Below are 19,840 nucleotides of genomic sequence, written 5' to 3'. Positions count from 1 at the left end.
GGCAGGGGGGGAATCTTCCTCACAGAATTCCAAATAATAAACGTGGCTGGATAGGCTGAAATAGAAAATCGCCACTAGAACACCACAGTAATAATTACTGTGAGCAAGACTGACTGATGAATGCAAAAACTGTGGGTGAAACTTAAAGAAGAAACAGTACATCTGCAGAGCCTCAAAGCATCACCCTCCAAATACTTAACATTTTTCTCTTAATTTCTTTAAAAGACCTATGACTATTTAAAGGAAAAATTATAACACTGTATTGTGGGATTTATAACATGGGTAGATGTAAAATTTATGACAACAATAACACAAGGGACAGACATAGGTAAATGGAACTGTTCTGTAGCAAGACTTCCATATTTTACATTGATTAAACTGGTGCACTATTAAGTCTAGGTAGGCTGTGATATGTTAAAGATGCATACTGTAATCTGGACCAACCACTAAAAAATGCAAAGGTGTGTCACTTAAATGCTAATAAAGGAATTAAGCAGCATACAAAAAGGGTTTGTACAAGAATGTTCACAGGAGATGACCTGCACGTCCCCAGGAGAAAAACGAGCGCACTGCGGGGCAACCACAGAGCAGAACGCCCTCAGCCGTGCCGAGGAGCAAATGCTGACACACACATGCTGGGAGAGACTCATCAACCTCGTGCCGTGGGAGGCAAGCTGGACAGAAAACAAAACACGTGGGACGATTTCAGCCACGATGAACCTATGATGAAAAAACCAGAACAGTGGTTGCCTCGGGGTAAGGAAAAAATTGCCTGGGAAGGAACAGGAAGGAGTTTCTGGGGGTGATGGAACTATTCTGTTCTTAAAGGGGTGAAGGTTATATGGGCATGTTTATTTGCCAAAACTGTACAGTTGAGATTTGTGCCTTTTAGTGTGCGTACATCTTACCCCACACACACACAAAGGACTAAAAGAATAATAAAGTGAGGTGGGAATGGGATGGAGTGTGGATGAAACAAAACTGGCAGACGATTAGTAGTTGTTGAAGCTGGGTGATGGGCCTACTATGCTATTTTGTTTATTTCGTATATTGTTTAAATTGTTCTGTAATAAAACTCATATAAGAAGACAAACCCGATATACAGTGTTTGCTGGTAAGATATCGGTTATCTTTGGGGAGGAAGGAGGGAGAAAGGGATTGTCCCAGCCTGAGTGAAGCTGGTGCTAGTTCTTGGTCACAGGAGTGTGTTCACTTTGTAATAATTCTTTGAGGTTTACATGGATGACTTCTGCATATATTTCTGTACGCATGTTATACATCAATAAACATTTTAAATCCTGCATATTTGCACAAAGATCCTAACTCAATATCTCAGAATAACAGCAGTGTTTTGTTTTAAAGTGGAACACATTCACTCATGACATCATCAGACGGATTTTAATACTTCCAAGTATCTATTAATGCCCTCACCCTTGCGTGGCCCCCTGCATCTTTCCATTTTTGCCTCAATTTGGCAAGCGGCATGGCTTTGAGTTTTTATGATGGGTATGGGCCCTTCAGGTGGGCAGGGTCCAAGGGAAGGATCTCTGCAGCGACCTTGACCACGGGAACCAGAGGGAGGATCATGGCAGCCTGGAGGGATGGAGGGGATGGTAGGACAGGTGGCCTTGAAAAGGCAAATTCCAGAATCCCAGGCACCTGGTATTTCCATTTGAGATATTGAATTTACGCTTCAAATACTGGCCAGGAAGTTTCCACGAGGGCTGCAAGCATCCTCAGCAATAGCCAGGCTGGTGAGCCCCACCCCTACCTGAGTACCAGCCTCAAGGGATACAGTCCAACCACACTGCGCATACTCTGGGGCGTGGGCAGGGCATAGAGAGTGGGCAAGGTATAGAGAAGAGGCGGGGTAGAGGGTGGGGTGGAGAAGCAGAGGGACGGGGCCCAGGGGTGGAGGGACAAGGTGGGAGTTGGGGTCCCTAGCTGTGTATGCTGGGAGCTTTTGTCTCTTAACCGCTCCCAGCTGGGAGCTTGCAGGACTGCAGGACTACAAATCCCAGGAGACTGTGGGCATGGGGGCGGTGCCTAACCCTGGGCGGAGGAGCAGGGCTGTGTGCACTTGGCCGAGGGCCAAACCACCCTTGACTCAGGACTCTGGTCCAGCACCCGCTGCACGTGGACTGAGTCCCAGAGGGATGTGACGGGACGAGCGGGACCAGAGAGTTAGGAGGGTGTGGCGGCTGCATGGGCCGCCGCGGGCCTGCAGAGTGCAACTGGTTTTGTCCAAAATTGAAGTCGGACTCGTGCCTCTTCCACACCGCCTCCCTCTGTGGCTTGATTCCTCCTCCCACCTGCGTGCCTGTGGGTCTTTCCACAGCCTCATACCAAGTCCAGGGCCAGGTGCTTCTCTAAACTGCTTATGGGAACTGGTTTGACATCCCAGAAACTTCCCACTTTGCCTGCTGCCCTCTGCCTTCGCCAGCCAAAGTGCCATCATTTCATCAGCTTTTGGGAGAGATATGCCCTTGTGGCCTTTCTTGCAAGCACAACTTACGAGCTTTGCAGGATGGTAACATGGGCTGTTGCTTGCCTTTTTAGCGGATGTGGAATTTGAGGCATCCGTGAGGTTAATCATTGGTTTCCCCAGGATCAACTAAGAGCAGAGGAGAACAACTCAATTCCCAGGCAAGTATCTAGTAGGCCGTTTTCACCAACACATTCCAGTGCAGAGGCCTCTGAAACAGCAACCTTAAGAAGAGAATAGCTTAAGCATTTTGCCCTTTAGATTGATCTTCTAATCGCAGCTCAGGCCTGAGTGGCCCATCTCTTAGGGACACAGGTGGCAACTCTGATCCCTCAGGAAGAGACCGGTGGTTCAGCTTTGGGAGAGGGATGTTCAAGGTAGACAGCACTTGGGCAGCATTTGAAACCCGTCAGCTTTAACATCTCTGCTTTGGATTCCGGCAAGATTCCTGGATAAACACGCCTAGGGATAGTCAGAGGTACCATATTCTTTAAAAATTGATTAGAGTGGTGAAAGGAACAGAGCATAAAATATCCTGATTATTTCCAAAAGATAAAATGCAAGCAAGACCTTCCTGTTAATTTTTTTCTGCTCATTCTCTTGGTTGTACTGTACATTTGAATGCAGAAACAAAAAAAACTTGAATTGCCAAATTCTCTTTTCCTGAGGTTGGTAAATTAACTTAAAAGTCTTTTTGAAACCTGTGGAGGAATGGTTAGCAGCTTTCATGATTTATGTCATCCCTAAAAATCTAGGCGTTGATCTTCATGAAAAAAAGGTCCCTGTTTATATTACACAGCCCAATAGGATACATGTCGAATTCCTGAATGTGGGATATTATCAAAACAACTGAAAAACCTGGTCATGGAAACTGGACCCTGTCACTTTGTCAAGAATTTGCCTCTTTATGAATTAATGACACATGAATTCTTTAACATTTTTGTAAAGTACGGATGAGAAACTCTGTAGTATCTCTGAATGCGGCAAGACGGGGAAGTCTCGTTAGACAACATCCTCGGGTTCTTCTTTCATGTTCAATAGGCCCAGATGATAGTCCGTGTGGTCAGGTGCAGCGCTGCTCCCCTAGCCCCCAGTGTTCCATCCTACTCTGGCCTGTGACCTCTTCAGGGGGTTCTGATGACACTCGTCCACAAGTGTTGGAAGAGACATTGTAACATGAGGATATTCATCATCTTAAAACAAGGATTAATGGAAAGGAAAGTCTTGGGGTCTGTGTGCTCCGATGCACTGCTGTTGGGGTGTGGCTGCAGTGACCACTGTGCTCCCAGAAGTCCCCATAATGGCTGTCAGATGTTTGATCTCCTGGCACAACTACAGCAGCTGTTGACAGAGCTAGGTGCTCGTCGTGGTTCAGTGTCTTCCGTCAGATTTTGTGGCTCTGACCCTCCTCTGCTCGCCCCATTCCCATTCCTATCTGCTGCGTTGATTGCTTTGTAGTTGTTTCCTAGGAGCCACTGTGTGTAACTGTATTTCACAGTGTCTTTAGGGACCCACTCTCACTACACGAGTCACTGTACAACAGCCACTCATTTTGTTGTAGCCCATGTTCATCCTCTCCAGCGGAGCTGTGAAGAACCCTGCTTACTGGGAGCTCCTCTCATTCTCATGCTGTTGGGGCTACTTATGAAGCTGGGCATCTCATCTTTGGTCTTATCAACATTATTCTTTTCATCGATTTTCTGAAGTCGGAGGTGACTTTGTTAATAATGTGACACTGACTGTCACAGGCACTTTTATGTATCTTCCCCAACAGCTCTGTGAAGTAGGCCTGTGATCTCTATTTTACAGGGGGGGACACTGAGGCTCAGAGAGGTCGAGTAGCTTCCTTCACACAGTTTCTTGGTACATTTTGAGTCTCCACCTGGAACTCCGCCTCTCAGGTGTGTGCACTTAGCTGGTGTTCCACTTTGTGCCTCTCTGCCAGCCGCCCCAAAGGCACATGCCCCATCCTGAGTCCATTGTCTGCTTGATGGCAGTCACCCTGCACAAACAGGCCCTGGGTGGGGAGTGGACTAGTGGGGCATGGTCCTCCAGCTTACCCTGGGCAGGTTCTAGGTTTCTTGCGAGAGCTGGAGCAGTGGAAGGTACTGACCGTCACTCGCCTGGAAGGTTTGTTATGTAGAAATACTCCACTGACTTTTTGCAGGTGTCGTGTCTTCTTTGTGTTCATTGTTCCTCTGGGCTTTCTCCTACAGTCCGTGCTGTGCACTAACATAGTACAGAGACTGGTGAACATAATACTGTTGCCCTGCACCAAACGGTCACATCACTCATTTTTCTAATTATGAAAGAAATACATACCGTAAAAAAAGTCAAATTACCCAGATCTATGTAGAGTAAAGTGAAACCTCCCCCATCCATCCCCTTCCCTGCAAACTCACTCCCCTACTCAGAAGGAACTATTGTTAAGAGGTTGCGGCTTATTCTTCTGGACATTTCCTATGAATTTATAAATACACATAAAGTTTTTGTAACATAAATTACATAACTACATCATTTTGCAGTTTACTGTTTCCCAAACCATATATCATAGATGTCTCTCCTTATCAGTGCTCGTCACTCTAACTTAGCTTTTTAGAAGTTTTAGAGGTACTCCAAAGAACAGGAATACCATGATCTGTTTATTTCTTCTTTGATAGAGATGGGATTACATCCAGTTTCACTATTACACATAATGCTGCCGTAAGATCCTTGTATGCAATTTATTACACTGCTATTCAACTGCTCAATTTGCCTTGTTTCCTCTTAGTCAGAGACTATGATACATTTTTAACAATTTTATGGGAATTATTATTATTATTGTTATTATTATTATTTTTGTGTGTGAGGAAGATCAGCCCTGTGGTAACATCCATGCCAATCCCCCTCTTTTTGCTGAGGAAGACCGGCTCTGAGCTAACATCTGTTGCCAATCCTCCTCCTTTTTTTCCCCTTTTTCTCCCCAAAGCCCCAGTAGATAGTTGTATGTCATAGTTGCATATCCTTCTAGTTGCTGTATGTGGGATGCTGCCTCAGTGTGGCCAGAGAAGGGGTGCATTGGTGCGCGCCCAGGATCTGAACCCGGGCCGCCAGTAGTGGAGCGTGCACACTTAACCGCTAAGCCATGGGGCCGACACTATGGGAATTATTTTATAGAGAAATTAATTTTATCACTGAATAAAGACATTTATGGGAAAACTGGACTTCAAGGCCATCCCTCTCAGTATTCTGGGGAAAAATCATGAAACTTCGAAGGTATTATGCTTGCTCCATCACATTCTAACAAGTCATGTTAACAATTTAAAGTTGAATGTTTGAATAGCCTCTACTCTCTCTGTTCAGAAGAAAGATGACTTTTTCTTGTCTTAAAAACTTCTGACTCCAGGGGCTCTCAGTTGGGCTTCAGAGAGGATAAGATATTGGTGTTGTATCTGTTTCTCTTCAGCTGTAGGCTGCATCTTCTAAAGATCATACAATTGAACATGGTCCAATAAATGTATATGATTTGGGTCAAAAATTCAAAGTAATGAACCCAATATAAGGAATCTATAACTTTGGTTCTTAATAAAGAATTTCCTTTGATATCCTCAAGTCTCTGTGATTACTAGTAAAAACTCACCTATAGGTGAAGAGATATTGTTCTGCTGGCAATGTCTGGCTTGAACATCCATAGTTAAGGCTGCCACATCCGTAGGTAGATTAGACTTGACCTCTCGACGACCTCTTCCCTTGGTCTTTGACCTGGGAAAAATAAGAATTTTAAAAAGCCACTGTTATTAGCACTCAATGCTAGAAATGCCCATTAAGGAATGAGTTTGATTTGGTAAACCAAAGGGAATATAAGCAGAACAAAGTCTTCAATATCTATAAAATTTCAAAACATCCTAATTTTTTAAAATATAACTCTATTTTTGCCACAGTGCAAGCTGTGTATATATGAATGAAATATCCCTCTCTCCATTTCTTAAGTTGTTTCCATTGACTTGATGGATTTATCCTCTAATCCAGATTCTAAGTGTGAAAGAACATCTTGGTCCTTCAAAGAAAAGAAGCCATTGAAATTTGATTTTCTTTTAGCTCGGCATCCTACGGGTTTGAGGAATAAATTATCATGTAATGGTACAATGATTCTGAAATCTAATTGTTAATTAGAGGGGTGTAAGGGATGATTGAATGGTGGTTCATCCCCATGGTCAGGGGTATTGTACACATGGATGTGTAAACACGATTCAGGAAGCTGCGTCAGCCTCGTGACATCCCTGAGAACCACAGTGCAGGAGGATCTAGGCACACAGCCATCTGCCTCGATCTCCTGGGTTACATGTAGATCCAGGGGTCTTGAGAGTTGCCTCAGAGCAACTAACTTTTATCTATTTCTCCCCTTCCTTCTCTCCAGCTTATCTCAAACAGTCCTGACTATCATATTTTAAAGACCAATTATAGTTATTTACACGAGTTGCTTGTTCATTATTGCAGAGTAATAATCAGGCATACCATTAAATATAATTTAATCTACCTAATTAAATTTGTTGTACCTTTTAATTGATTAGAACATTAAAGTTAGTTCAGACTTTGATATCCACCAAATGTGTTAATCTGCTTACAACTGCCATGTGTCTCACTCCTCTTAGAAGTGTATCTTTGGCCCATCACAAAATTTTAATGAATCAAGTCATCATAAATTATGATAATGTACTGTCTTTTGGATGATCAGGAGGCATATGGGTCCATTTTGAAAATATGCCCATCTGTTTTTGCTCCCCATGGGAAGTTTCTGGTGACTAGGTCTCCAGGTGGCTTGCACAAGCCCTAGGTCTATAAAGCTTGGTGCCTCTCCTTCTACTTGGGGTAGAAATAAAAGAGGTCAGAGAGACTAATTAAAGTTTTGGTTGCATGAAGTCTTCTATGAAGACCATCCATGCATATTGTTCTGGATAAGCTCTCTGTTCCTAAGACTACTACTTACTTTAAGGGCTTGTCAGGAACTGTGACAGATCTGATATTTTACCTTACCTTCAAACCAATAAGTTAGCTACCATGGTCTTACAGATGCTGGCAAAAGACACGAGACCCATGGGTCAGAGACAAAGGACTTAATAACACAGCAATACCAGTGGCCAGAGTATCAACATTTGCACTGGTTCACTAAATCCCACTGCCTACAGGGTGATACACAGTGGGCCAGGTGACATGCAGAGGGTTGCAAGAACTCAGAGCTTAAGGAACTCAAATCTTTGATAATGGGCAGGAAGTCTGCTGACCTTTGGCCCGGGGAGGGGTGTTATTTTTATCATAATGGGCAGTAAGCAAGCCTGCCCTTTGCTCCAGAGGAGGACACTATTTCTCTCTTCCAAGGTTGACAGCTCTACACACATCCTTGAAAAGATAACCTGGTTTTACTGGCTTTCAAAGATAAGCTTGAATGAGAATCGATCATCATTCAGTTCTTCTGTTTCCTTTATTGAGATTGTGCAAATATGCTCTTTTCTCTGTAAAGTTCACTAACTTTATTCATACATAAGGGATGCTGTTGGTTTTATTTATTAAGTTGAAATTGTCTTATTAAGCAAATGATGAAACTGTTAAGGGTTGGATTTGAAGGTATGTCTTTCCAGGAAAAATGTGAAAGTAGATCGGTGCTCACAGAACTTTGCCACAAGGAGCTGATAGCAACCTAAATGATTTTAATTTGAATACCGTTTTGTACAACTTTCTTCCATCTTCCTTCATCCTCTCTGCTTCCTGTAACTCTCATTTGGGCATGGGGCAGTTTCAGGGATTCACTGAACTCATTTACAATATTCAAATGGTTTTGTCTGTTGTGTTTTTCTTTTTATTGAGGTAAAGTTAACATACAACATTAAATTAGTTTCAGTGGTACAACATAATGATTCAATGTTTGTATATATGTTGAAATGATCACCACAATAAGTCCAGTTAACATCCGTCCCCATACAGAGTTAGCAAATTTTTTTCTCTTGTGTTGAGGACATGGCGTGTTTCAAAGTGCATAAGAATCGACGATTATGTCATACTTTTCCATATACAGCTTGATGAATTTGGACATAAGTATACGCCCTTGAGACTGTCACCACCATCAAGGCCAAAAACTTATCCATCACCACCCAAAGTTTTCTCTTACCTCCTTTATTACTATTATTCTGTGGTAAGAACTCTTAATGTCTACACTATTAGCAAATGTGATGTATGCAATACAGTCTTGTTAGCTGTAGGCACTATGCCATATCCTAGATCTCCAGAACTTATTTATCTTGATAACTGAAACTTTGTATCCTTTGACCATCAGCTCCTCATTTCTCCATCCCCCCAGCCCCTGGCAACCACCATTTTAACCTCTGCTTCTATGAGTTTGACTATTTTAGATTCCACGTATAAGTGAGTATTTGCCTTTCTCTGTCTGCCTTATTTCACTTAGCATAATGTCTTCTAGGTCCATCCATGTTGTCAAAAATGGCAGGAACTCCTTCTTTTTTCAAGGTTGACTAATATTCCATTTCTTTATCCATTCATCCATCAGTGACATTTAGGTTACTTCCATATCTTGGCTATCATGAATTAGCTACAATGAACATTAGAGTGCAAGTATCTCTTTGAGACCCTGAGTTCAATTGCTGTGGGCATATACCAGAAGTGGGATTGCTGGATCATATGCTAGTTTTCATTTTTGGAGTAAGCTCCATACTGTTTTCCATAATGGCTGTACTAGTTTACATTCCCACAAGGGTTCTTTTTCTCCACATCCTCACCAACATTTGCCATCTTTAGTTTTTTTGATAATCGCCATCTTAACAGGTGTGAAGTGATAGCACATTGTGGTTTTGATTTGCATTCCCTGATGATTAGTGATGCTGAACACCTTTTCATAAACCTGTTGGCCACTTGTATGTCTTCATTGGAAAAAGTCTACTCTGGTCCTTTGCCCATTTTTTAAATTGATTTGTCTTTTTGTTATTGAGCCAACACAAAAAAAGAGAACAAAATTTCCAGGCATTATGGATGCTTCCCAGTTGATGTAGATGGTTTTGTATTTACAGTGGTACCAAAAGATCATGTTTCATGCTTTTTTTTCAGCTTGTTATAAGACCAGCAGTAGCTGCTGCATGGTAGATAATCGGGATCTTCTGGGTTTGGAGGTTTACAACATAAATGAGTGGTAAGGAATTTTTTATTATTCCAAGGAAATTATTGAGATCATAGTCCATGGAATCCAAGATTGATAGGTGTAGGAGGAAATTAAGATGATGATCGGTGATCTGGCATTATTTCTGATCGTGAGGGACAGTTATCTACTGTATGAGTGTTTGAATAAAAACATTAGAGATCAAGAATTTGTGGTGGGTGAATATGTTTTCTGAATTATTTACTTTTGAACATAACCATTTGGATTATGTGAACACCTGGGATATGGGAGTAAGTTGCTAACAGGAGGTGGTTGATAATGTCACTATTGATTTAACATCTATGAACACCAAGTGGTCAGTGGATTAAGCAAATGCATAGTGAGAAAACACAGAAATGGTAGGATTTGGGATTTAGTAAAGGACTGGGGACCGACTGTCCTGAAAGGGAGTGCCAGGACTTATGAGGTTGAGAGTGACAAGAACAAGAAGAGGATAGAATCATACTCAAACAAGGAGGGGGTGTTAACAGGATGGAGGAGGAAAAATGATCTGGAGTAGCCTTGAGTTTTGACCTTGAGCTTTCTGTTCTTGATGCAAATCTGCCTGATGACATCCCAGGACACAGGTCAGATATATCCCCATAGGATAGAGGGAGGGTGGAAGTACAAAACAGCCAGGATAATTGTCCTAAAGAGGCGGGCTTCCTTTATCATTTGACCCAATTTCATGATTTATTTTTGTAGGGTAAGAGGAAAAGAATGATGATAGTCACGTGTTCACAGAGGAAGCAGTGTAACTGTGGGAACCAGTCCAAACCAAAGCCTGGTTTAAACATCTCCATCCCTTTGAGGATGTCCAGTGACATATTCAAGAGGCAGGTTACTAGAATCCCATCCCATCCTGGCAATGAAGGGGCTCTGGGTGGACACCTTGGACCAGCCCCACCAGGTCTGCTGGCCCGAGAGACCACAAGGACTCCAGGCCTGCAGCAGTGCAGGACAACTGGTAAGTCCTTTCAATCTTGCCAAAGCGTTGCAAAAACTTGTACCTAGTCACACAGGTGAATCCCTACCAGGTGTTCTTGCAGGTGGTCTGCACTCCAGGTCCGATGCCCACTCCTGCCAGTCTTCAGATTTGGCAGAGATGATTCCAGGAGCTGATCTGGGCATTCCACAGCTCCACAGCCAACAATTTCTGGTGACTGAGGGAGGTATGAGGAGGGAGGAAAGGGCAATGAAGAGCACAGGAGAGAGACTGGTGGTAGCACTGATGGCGGACAGACTTGCTAGTGAGGCAGAGAAAGTGAGGGGCCAAGAAGGCCGTCCTGACAGCAGATGAAATGGAGCAGAACATTAGTGAGGTCTCTTGGCAGCGTCCCTAATGTTTCCTTGCTTTGAGCTCTTGAAACTTTGAAATATACCAATACGTTTCTTTTATTAAACTCTGCTGCATGACAGAAAATATAGACAGCGGTTTCTTGCTGAGGTTAGAGGTTGAGTTTCAGGTGAGGAGAGAAGGATCTTCCTTTTTCATGCTGTTCTCTCATTTTCCTTTACTATGCACATTATTTATTTTTACTTTCAAGTCAACAGCGAGTTATCAACGTCACGGGATGATTCAGTTTTTCCCCTCACAGTCACAGTAAAACCTACTTAAAGTGGATTATTCTTTTTGTGTAATATTCCAATAGATTCCAAAATACTATTTCAAAAGCACTTTGATGTCTATGTTCTCAAATTAGATATTTACTTCTAGGTCTCCATTTTTGTGTTCCTTCTTGCATGCTAATTCAGAGTTGCATCTAAGGAAATACCAGATTTCCCTCAGTTTTTTAGATCCATATGTGTTGGAAACTTGATTCATGAAGATGGACATGGCAGTTGGGGAATCGTGCTGTTATCAAAAGAGATCTTTTCGGCATCAGTAATCTGACAAGAACCCACTGCTTGTTGGGATTTAATAGTCTATTTGAGGGATCAAGCTTTCGCTATTGGCACTTCTCTTTCTCTTTGGAGGCGAAGTATCGCCTTCCCAGTCTTTCCATTATCAAATCACTTTCCTGGGTGGCTGTGCCATGTCAGGAAGGGCCTGGGATGCCGGGAACCAGGAGTCATCCTCAGCTTCTGGCTGTCCTGAGAAGGCTTCCCTGGCAGAGTCCAGCCTGTGTGTCTGGGTGACACTTGCAGCCATCAGAAAGGAGGGGATAACTCACAAGCATCAAGCGATTCATCTGGCACTTGTCTTACAGGGTGTTCCCAATGGATGAGATTCAAAATGCCACTTGGTAACCCTGAAGGAGGGGCCCTCCCTTAGACTCATGGCCCCCCACCCTGTCCCCACTGCACTGGGTGCTTCAGACCCTGTGCTCAGTGCCGTCAGCCACCAATACCACATTTGTCCCTGCCACGTGAGCGATCATTTAGTATCACCTATTTCACAGAGGGGGAAACGGAGTCTCAGGAAGCTGAAGAGAGTCACCCCAGTCACAGGACTGCTCAGTAGTGGAGCTAGGACCCCAGTGCCAGCTGTCCAACTCCCCAAGGCCACACTTAGCCCGAAGATTTACTGAACACCTAGGAGTCAGTCACCCCGGCCCAGACACTCACTCACCCCTGACCTTGATGATAGCCGGTTCTTCTTGGCCTTGGGTATTCTGCAGGCCAAATAGGTCTAAGGTTCTGGCTGGCAGGACAGGCTGTAGCTACAGGACAGAGAGGCACCTGTGAGCCTACCAGGAGCCACACCTCAGGTGTCCCCCCACTGCCTGCCCAGCAGCTGGATTCTGGGTGTCCCAGAGGTCACCATGCAATAAGGCCTGGGGATGAGTGGGGGACCACGGAGACAGGCTCTCTGGACTGACCAACAGTGAGAGTCCACCCCTGCCCTCACCCAACTCCTGCCTGGCCTCACTTCTCATTCTCGTTGTGCAGCTCCGTGTCCCGGAACCAGGCCGCAAATCGCTCCTCGGGCTCTAGTTGTAATTCTTTGCAGCCTCCTGGAGAAGCAGGATCTCCTTCATGACTCGGTATTCCTGGGACCAGAATGAAGGAGAGGATGCACACAGGGCCTAGGTGGGGGATGCTTCAGGGGCCTTATGGGGAGTGAGGAGTGGGGCAGGGGACCAGTCCTGGGAACAGTCCTTCCCTCCAGTTCCATCCAAGATCTACCAGTTCTCAGAATGGGAATAATCATCCCCTCCTCCAGGAAGTTTTCCTTGATGCCATCCTTCCCTCAACCCACCCGCCAATTGGGTGGGTCTCCCACTTCTCTGTTATCAAACTCTTCCACTCAATGTAAGATACAGGGTGTGGAGCCAGGGACTGTTCTGTCCATAGGATCTCTGATTTCCACCTCCTTCCCCTCCCCTGCAGGGAGTGCCACGGCTGCTCACCTCAGTCCTCTTCTCAAGGTTGATCTCATTCCCCTGGAAGGCAGACAGCCAGAGTCCATCAGACAGAGCCCCCTAGCCTGACTAGCCCCCTATGCCCACCCCTTCTCATGTGGCACTACTGCCAGGTCCCCAGAGGGGGCGGGGCATGCAGAGAAAACAGGACTTGGACCTAGGACGGTCTCTGGGCTCCAGAGAAGGACATGGGGGTGAGGCTGAGGGACCTGGCAGTACGACCCTCTCTGATGACAGACTTGGAGGCTGAGGCCTCAGGCAGAGGGGACTGCTCAGCCACCTACGTGCTGCCTGACTTGGGGGTGCCCGACTTCTCTCTCCCTCCATGGGCAGCATGGGTGGGAGAGGCTGAGTCCAGCTCAGATAAAAGCTCACACGGCTGCGCCATCAGGCAGCTCTGAGCTTCCCCAGCCTGGGGAACCGGAATGGGTGTCTCAGGTGGAGCCTCTGTTCACTTATCCCTAAGATGGGCCTGATGCCCCAGCTCCCAGGGGCGGCTGCGAGTCTCTCATGAGAGATGTGCCAAGTGCTGAGAGCCCAGAGCTCAGTTCGGGGGCTCCCTCATCCCAAGGCCCAGAATCCTGGTCCTCCCTGCTTGGTCATCAGGTGCACCCACCTCGAGATAGTCACCCATCGCCAGATGCAGCATCAGCAGGTCACTGAGCAAAGTGCCAAGATAGGGGACGACACCCTGTGACATCGGGGTGCGGGTGGGATGAGCCCTTGCTCTCAAGTCGACCCCCTGCAGACCCTCCCCTGAAAAGTCCTCACCCTCAGCCTCCTGGCCCACCCCAGGGTTCCCTCTAGGAGCAGCCTAGGACCCTCAGCAGCCTCCCCTCAATTCCTCCTCCCTTCACACCCCAAGAACACCACACTCCTCCTCCTCACCTCCCAGGGCTGGCTTCTGGCAAATCACAGAGTATGCGGTCCCTGGCCCTCCCCACAACAAACCCATCCTGCACCAGCTCTTCCAGGCCCTCCTCCTGGTCACTTCTACTGGGGGATTCAGACATGTGGCACCAAGAGGAAGGGCCCCACTCTCTTGATTTGAGGCCTCCAGCTGGAAGCGAAGAGCCCCTCCCCCACAGGCACACTCACTGCTTCTCCTTCACTCTCTGGGGGTTGCTCTCTGGGGGGGCAAACGTGGAGGGCCCCTCCTGCCAGGGTCGAGGACAGCGTCAGCGGGGCCATACTCCCCTCGCCCCATTTCTCTCCAGCACCACTGGCCTCCGACCCTGGACATCTGACTCGAGTCAACTGGTACCAATGCCACTCCATCCTCCAAGGTCTTGTGATTCCAGAACAAGCCCAGCTCCAACTCTCACTCTGGGTGTGAGCTTGGGCTTGTGGCCTGGCCTCCCTGAGCCTGCTTCCTCATCTGGAAGGTGTGAGAACTCCAGCTACCACACAGGTTCTCATGAGGACTCAGTGTCACATGACTGTCATCATTGTTCTAGCCCTCATCCCTCCAGGTGGAGTACGCAGAAAGCTCCCACATTCCTTTCCTCCCTCTTATCTCATCACCACCCTGTGAGGCCTGCACCACACAATCACCATCCCTCCATTTCCCTGATGAGGAGACAGAGGCCCAAATAGGGGCAGTGAGTTGCTTAGGGGCCCACAGAGGAGAGGCCACTTGCCTCTCAGCCAGAGGCCCTGATACAACATCCTTGCCTAACCCCTAGCCCCACCACTGACAACAGTCCTGTCCCCTGAGCTCTCAAATCTTGGTCCTGGGCCAAGTCGTGGATGGAGAGCACGGGGTGTCTTGGGAGTCTGGTTGAGTGGCTCCTGCCTGCCCCAGTCCCGTGGAGTGTCTGGCCCCCAGGCTGGGCCAGAGGCCATGCCAAAGCCTTCTCCTCCCCAAGGAACCCCTCAGGACATTCCCCTGCACTGAACTCTTTCTTTATCCGCTCAGGAACTGGACCCCCAAGGTGCCACCTCTGATCAACATGGAAGGGGGTGACAGGACATTTTGCTTCCCCGTTTACATGAAGCTACTAAAGTCCTTTCAGCAGAATCCACTAAGAATCCATCAGTTGCCTAGACGCTTCTCATAAGCCACCTGGGGCATATGTCATTGCCAACCAGGCGCTGAGGTGAGACTCCTGTGGTTGACTCGAGTGATTGCTCTAGGGGTCCAGTGGGGGGGTCCCACAATGCACACACATCTGTCTCTGGTCCAGCCATTCAGACCCAAGGATGAGCAGCCTGTTTGTCCACCTGGGCCATGGAATCCTCTACCATGCACTTCCCTGGGGCAGGCAGGGGCAGGCACCCTTGGAGATGTGGTGAAGATAGAAGGAGCAGCAGGGGCCTGGCTTCCTGAAGACAGGTTTAGGCTGAGGGCTAAACCCACCCCAACCACCCAACAGCCTGGAAGAAGCTACATCCAGCAAGATGGACGTGCATGGAAGCCAGAGAACTGCTGATGGCGCCAGCTCAGCATCTTCTCCTGGAACAGCCCAGCCAACACCACTGTGTCCCATGACCAGGGCCTCCTGCCCACAAACGGCACCCCACCTGCCCATGGGCCAAACAGATCCCTCTGCTTGTTAATCTGGATGAGATAGCCGAGAATGTTTCAGAGAATGTTCAAGTGAGAAACTATCAAAACAACAGCCTGCCCTGTCCCCCTCCTTCCCCCCTCTTCTCTTTCCAGACCCCCAGCCTCCACTCTACCTTGATCATCAGTTCTCTGCTCAAGGACTTGTCATGGCTATAGAGCTCCTTAAGTTTTTTGGAGCTCTCTCTCAGGGGAGGGGAAAGAACGAGGGATAAATTTAGGGATAATGTGAGGGGTCTGAATGCAAATCCTTTTTCTTTGCAAATCCGAGAGATTCAAACTGCCTGGAGGAGTGTTCTCACTGGGCTCCTCTGAGCGCTAAGTTCTCGTGGGGCCAGGGTGGGGCTCTCGTGTTGGTCACTGGGGTCTCCATTCCCCAGCTCTACAGACCAGCTCTGTTTTGACAGTTTTGAGTTTCAACTGGGCATAGAGTTCTGTTGCTATAAACACTTGAAAATCCCCAATTTGGCTCAACTCAGTACCTGACACTTAGGGAAGCCGAGTCCTGAAGCAGAACTGGTGCACTAAGGACCCCGGGAGGCTTAGAGACCTCCTACTGAGGCCCAGGCCCTGTCCTCAGCATTTGCTGCCTCCCAGGGGTTCCCAACTGCCTGAGGTGCCAATGGCAGACATATGGGTGATCCCCCATCCACCGTGGTCCTCCTACAGAGAGAGGCCTACCCACCGGGAACCTTCCCCCATGTGTTCTTCAGGTGGCTTGTGGAGGTTTTCTGCAGAGCAGAGATGACAGTGCAGGGCGAGGAGAAGTTCTTCAGTATCTCGCACTCTTGGGGAAAGGAAGAGAATGAGCTGTGTGGTGGGGCGCTGGAGCCCTGCTTGCTCTAGCTTCAGTCCCCTTCTATTTAAATCTCCCCTCCTGGATGAGACAGATGCTGAAGGAGCCCCAGAAGGGCACATTTAGGACCCAAAGAGTAACACTCACAGGGAGGAGGATTTTAGCTCAACCCAGGGAAGGAGCGAGGTAGGAAGTGAGCATCCTCCCACTGGAAACTGGAGTCAAGGCCAGCATGCCCCTGGCAGGAAGGGCCTAGGGACTGTGCGGGGGTTTAGACCACACACTGCCATCCTGGGAGCTGATAAAGGTGGAGGCAGTTCCAAAGGCTCCAGAGAGGGGCTCCACTGGTCCTCCCACAGCACACCTGGGCTACCTGGATCCAGTGCTCCACCACCCTCGCCCTGTCCTGGGCCGTCATGCTTGGGTCCACGAGGCAGGTGGGGACGACAAAGCTGGCCACCCTTCTGAAGTGGTCGATGTTGGCCTGGACAGTGGTTGCCAGGTGCTCATTGCCGGGCTTGTTCCTCTTGCCCCAGGTGGAGCCCAGGCACTGAGAGGGCAACACTTTCAGGAAGAGGTCCTGGGGAACAGGGGGAGTGTCACCCAGCTCTGCCACACCCCAGCTCTGTGTCCACAGCCCCCAAAGTCCCACACAGGAGTCACAGTTTAGAGCTGCAGCTCAGGAAGCTCAGGATGTGGCCTGAGCCTTATGAGAAAAAGCCCTGGCTTTTCTTCTCTGTCCACTGCGGACACCCAGCACAGGATGACCCAGGAACCAATACTGGCAGGGAAGGGAGAGGGACATTTGCATCCAGCCCATCCTGGCTAACTCCAAGCTCCAGGTGGTGGCCCAAGTCGGCTCATCCCAAGGAGGCATCTTCCACCACCCTGATCCCCCCTCTGGTCCCACTCCACATTCTGATGCACATCCCCCCGTGGCAGCTACAACCACGGGCCTTGTCTGTTTCCCTTGTAGAAAATACACATCAAGTGTCTAATAAGTCCTGAGGCTGTTGAGCCTCCTGAGCAGACAATTGGGCCACCAGGGACCTGGCTGTACACAGTAAGTTCCCCTCACCCACAATGATGGGCCAGGCCCTGCCCTGATTTCCATCTCTTCTACCTCATGGAGTTGGCACAGCCACTCTGTGCAGCAGGTCCTCTTAATGTCCACCTCTGTGATCTGCAGGTGGACAGCAAAGGCTTGGGGTTTCAGAAAGTTGGCCAGGTCGTATCGTTGGTAAGGGGTGGAGCCGGGATTTGGTCCCAGGTCATAGGAGTCTGGATCAGGTCTGGGGCAGTGATGGCAGAGGGAAGGCCTGCCGCACTCCGCCCTGAGAGCCCAGCTGCTCACCGCATCCATCATGGTCAACTACTCCAACACCAGCTTAGGAGGGAAGGCCGTGCGATTAGGCTTCTCACGCTCCTTAAGGGCCACAGGTGGAGATGGACTTCCCACTAGAAATGATGGTCCAGGTGACTCCAGCTCAGCAGCTCCCAATCCTGCTGGAGCCCATGTTAGCCCTTGCTCCAGCTCCAACACTGCTGGTGGAAGGGACACTGGCTCCAGCGTTAGAGGGGTTGGTGTCAATGGAGCTGGAGCCAGCTCTACCTCCACCACTGCCCACTGCTCTGCTTCTGCTGCTGGCTGGAGCTCTGCAGCTGGCGCTGGAGCGGGATAAAGAGAAAGGTTCACCCACATAGCTGACTTTCCCTGTGTCCTTCTAAACACAGGACAGATCCCACTCGCTTCCAGGAATACCCAGACTGCAGTCCCCCTTACCCTCTGGCTCTGCCTCAGTGGCCTCCAGAAGCTCACACCAGGCAAGAGTAAGAGGGTCATGGCAGCTCAGCTCCGAACCAGGCAAGTTTACCCTCATGTACATCCCCTTTAGCTTGAAAAAGGGACAGCCCCAGTCTGCTCCCGCCCTAGTTCTAGTCCAACCTCGTCATCTCAAGCTCCTGAGTGTGGAGACTCTCTGCTCCTGCCCTCATCTCAGAGCAGCACTGGAAGGTGTGGGTGGCCTCATGCACCTGCCCCTTGTCTAGTGAGTTGGTGGAGTTGAAACCATCGGGCAGCTACTGGACGACCTCCTGAGTGGAGTTCTGCAAAGACTACCTGGGAGCTGGGCCAGAAGGAATCAGGGGCTGCCTGCACATTGCCACTGGGGCCAACCCCCAAGAGAATGTCTGCTCCTCAGTTCAGGCACAGAGGGGCATTCCCTGCAAAGAACTGTGGTCAGGGAGGGAAGGAGATGAAACCTCTAGTGCTCAGTAACATATGAGTGGAGGAGATCACCTTCTCATGCTGCCAGCCATGATCTGGGGTATGAACATGACAGACCCACCAGGCTTCCGACACCTAACATCCAGCTCCTGCTCAGGAATGACCTGCCCCTTATGCCCTGCCTTCCCCCCTCCACACAGACACATGCGCACACACACACACACACACAAAGAGGGGCAAGGGGTGCAGGGCAGATCAGGTGGGATCACAGCTGTGCCCTGGCCTGCACTAGCCTTTCCTGGTCTGCCCTGTGTTATCTTTCACTGCTTCCTGCCAGATGCCCAGAGGGGTCTGGAATGAGGGCTGAGACAACGTCGGCAACTACCAAAAAGATTCTCTTTCTGGGCTTTTTTGAGCCCAGATCCTCCAAAAGTTGGGAAACAACAACAAAACATCTTTGCCTGTTGACTGTCTCCAATCAAGTGAGCTGGATGGGGGGCTGTGGGTGTCTGGTTACCAGAGTTCTAAGCTCTGTTGAGGTCTATGACCCCACGTCATCTCCTGAACTGTACACAATGAGCCCACACAGCCCTAGTCACAGCTCCCTGGAAATCTAACTAGGGTCCTAGCTTTGAGGAGACAGAGATGAATGCAGACCGCCTTTTCCTTACCAGTTCTTCATCCTGGGATAGTCCCTGTGCCTCTCAGGTCCTCCCCAGTCTCCAAACCTGCTCCACGGGGATCAGGCTAGAATCTATTTCCTAGGGGCATCACCCGGTGTATATGAGATAATATCTATTACCCCTGTGGGCTGGTGTCACATGTACCTAAGGCACAAATTTAGAGATGGAAGAATAACAAGGAGGGGTGGGATATAGTACAGAACACCACTCAAAACAGGCCTGGGCTCCAGGAATGTGGTATTGGGACAGTCACTTCCAACTTGGCCTCATTTTCAGGTCAGCATCATGAGGGGGTTGCAACTAATGGAAATTCAGATATTGCCATCCTGTGGCATAAAACCATTCAATTGTTTCCTGTTTTATGGAGAATGAGACCCAAGTGCCTCATCTTGGCCTATGAGGTGGGCAGCCTCCACAGTGGTACCCAGTAAACCCCACCCATGTTATACACATCCCCGTGGAACCACAAAGTGGTTAGTAACTGGCTTCCGAACATAATAAAAGTGATAAATAATAAAAGCCAAAGTGATGGGATGTC

General features: G+C 48.2%; 2 long non-coding RNA genes across 2 annotated transcripts; one reads left to right on the top strand and one right to left on the bottom strand.

Moving 5' to 3' along the window:
* The first annotated feature begins 521 nt into the window (after positions 1–521).
* Positions 522–10,659, top strand: LOC131420885 (uncharacterized). The gene is made up of 3 exons (XR_009223706.1): positions 522–756; positions 9,578–9,659; positions 10,371–10,659. It is a non-coding gene; the product is annotated as an uncharacterized LOC131420885 (long non-coding RNA).
* A 3,475-nt stretch (positions 10,660–14,134) lies between these two features.
* LOC131420876 (uncharacterized) lies at positions 14,135–16,832 on the bottom strand. Its single transcript, XR_009223704.1, has 3 exons — positions 16,787–16,832; positions 16,282–16,383; positions 14,135–14,187 (listed from the first exon to the last, which is right to left on the bottom strand). It is a non-coding gene; the product is annotated as an uncharacterized LOC131420876 (long non-coding RNA).
* Positions 16,833–19,840: the final 3,008 nt, after the last annotated feature.

The sequence above is a fragment of the Diceros bicornis genome, chromosome 2 (genome assembly GCF_020826845.1).
Source record: "Diceros bicornis minor isolate mBicDic1 chromosome 2, mDicBic1.mat.cur, whole genome shotgun sequence".
NCBI classification, from domain to species: domain Eukaryota; kingdom Metazoa; phylum Chordata; class Mammalia; order Perissodactyla; family Rhinocerotidae; genus Diceros; species Diceros bicornis.
Note: the sequence above shows the minus strand (reverse complement) of the source record. Positions and strands in the feature narration are given on the sequence as shown.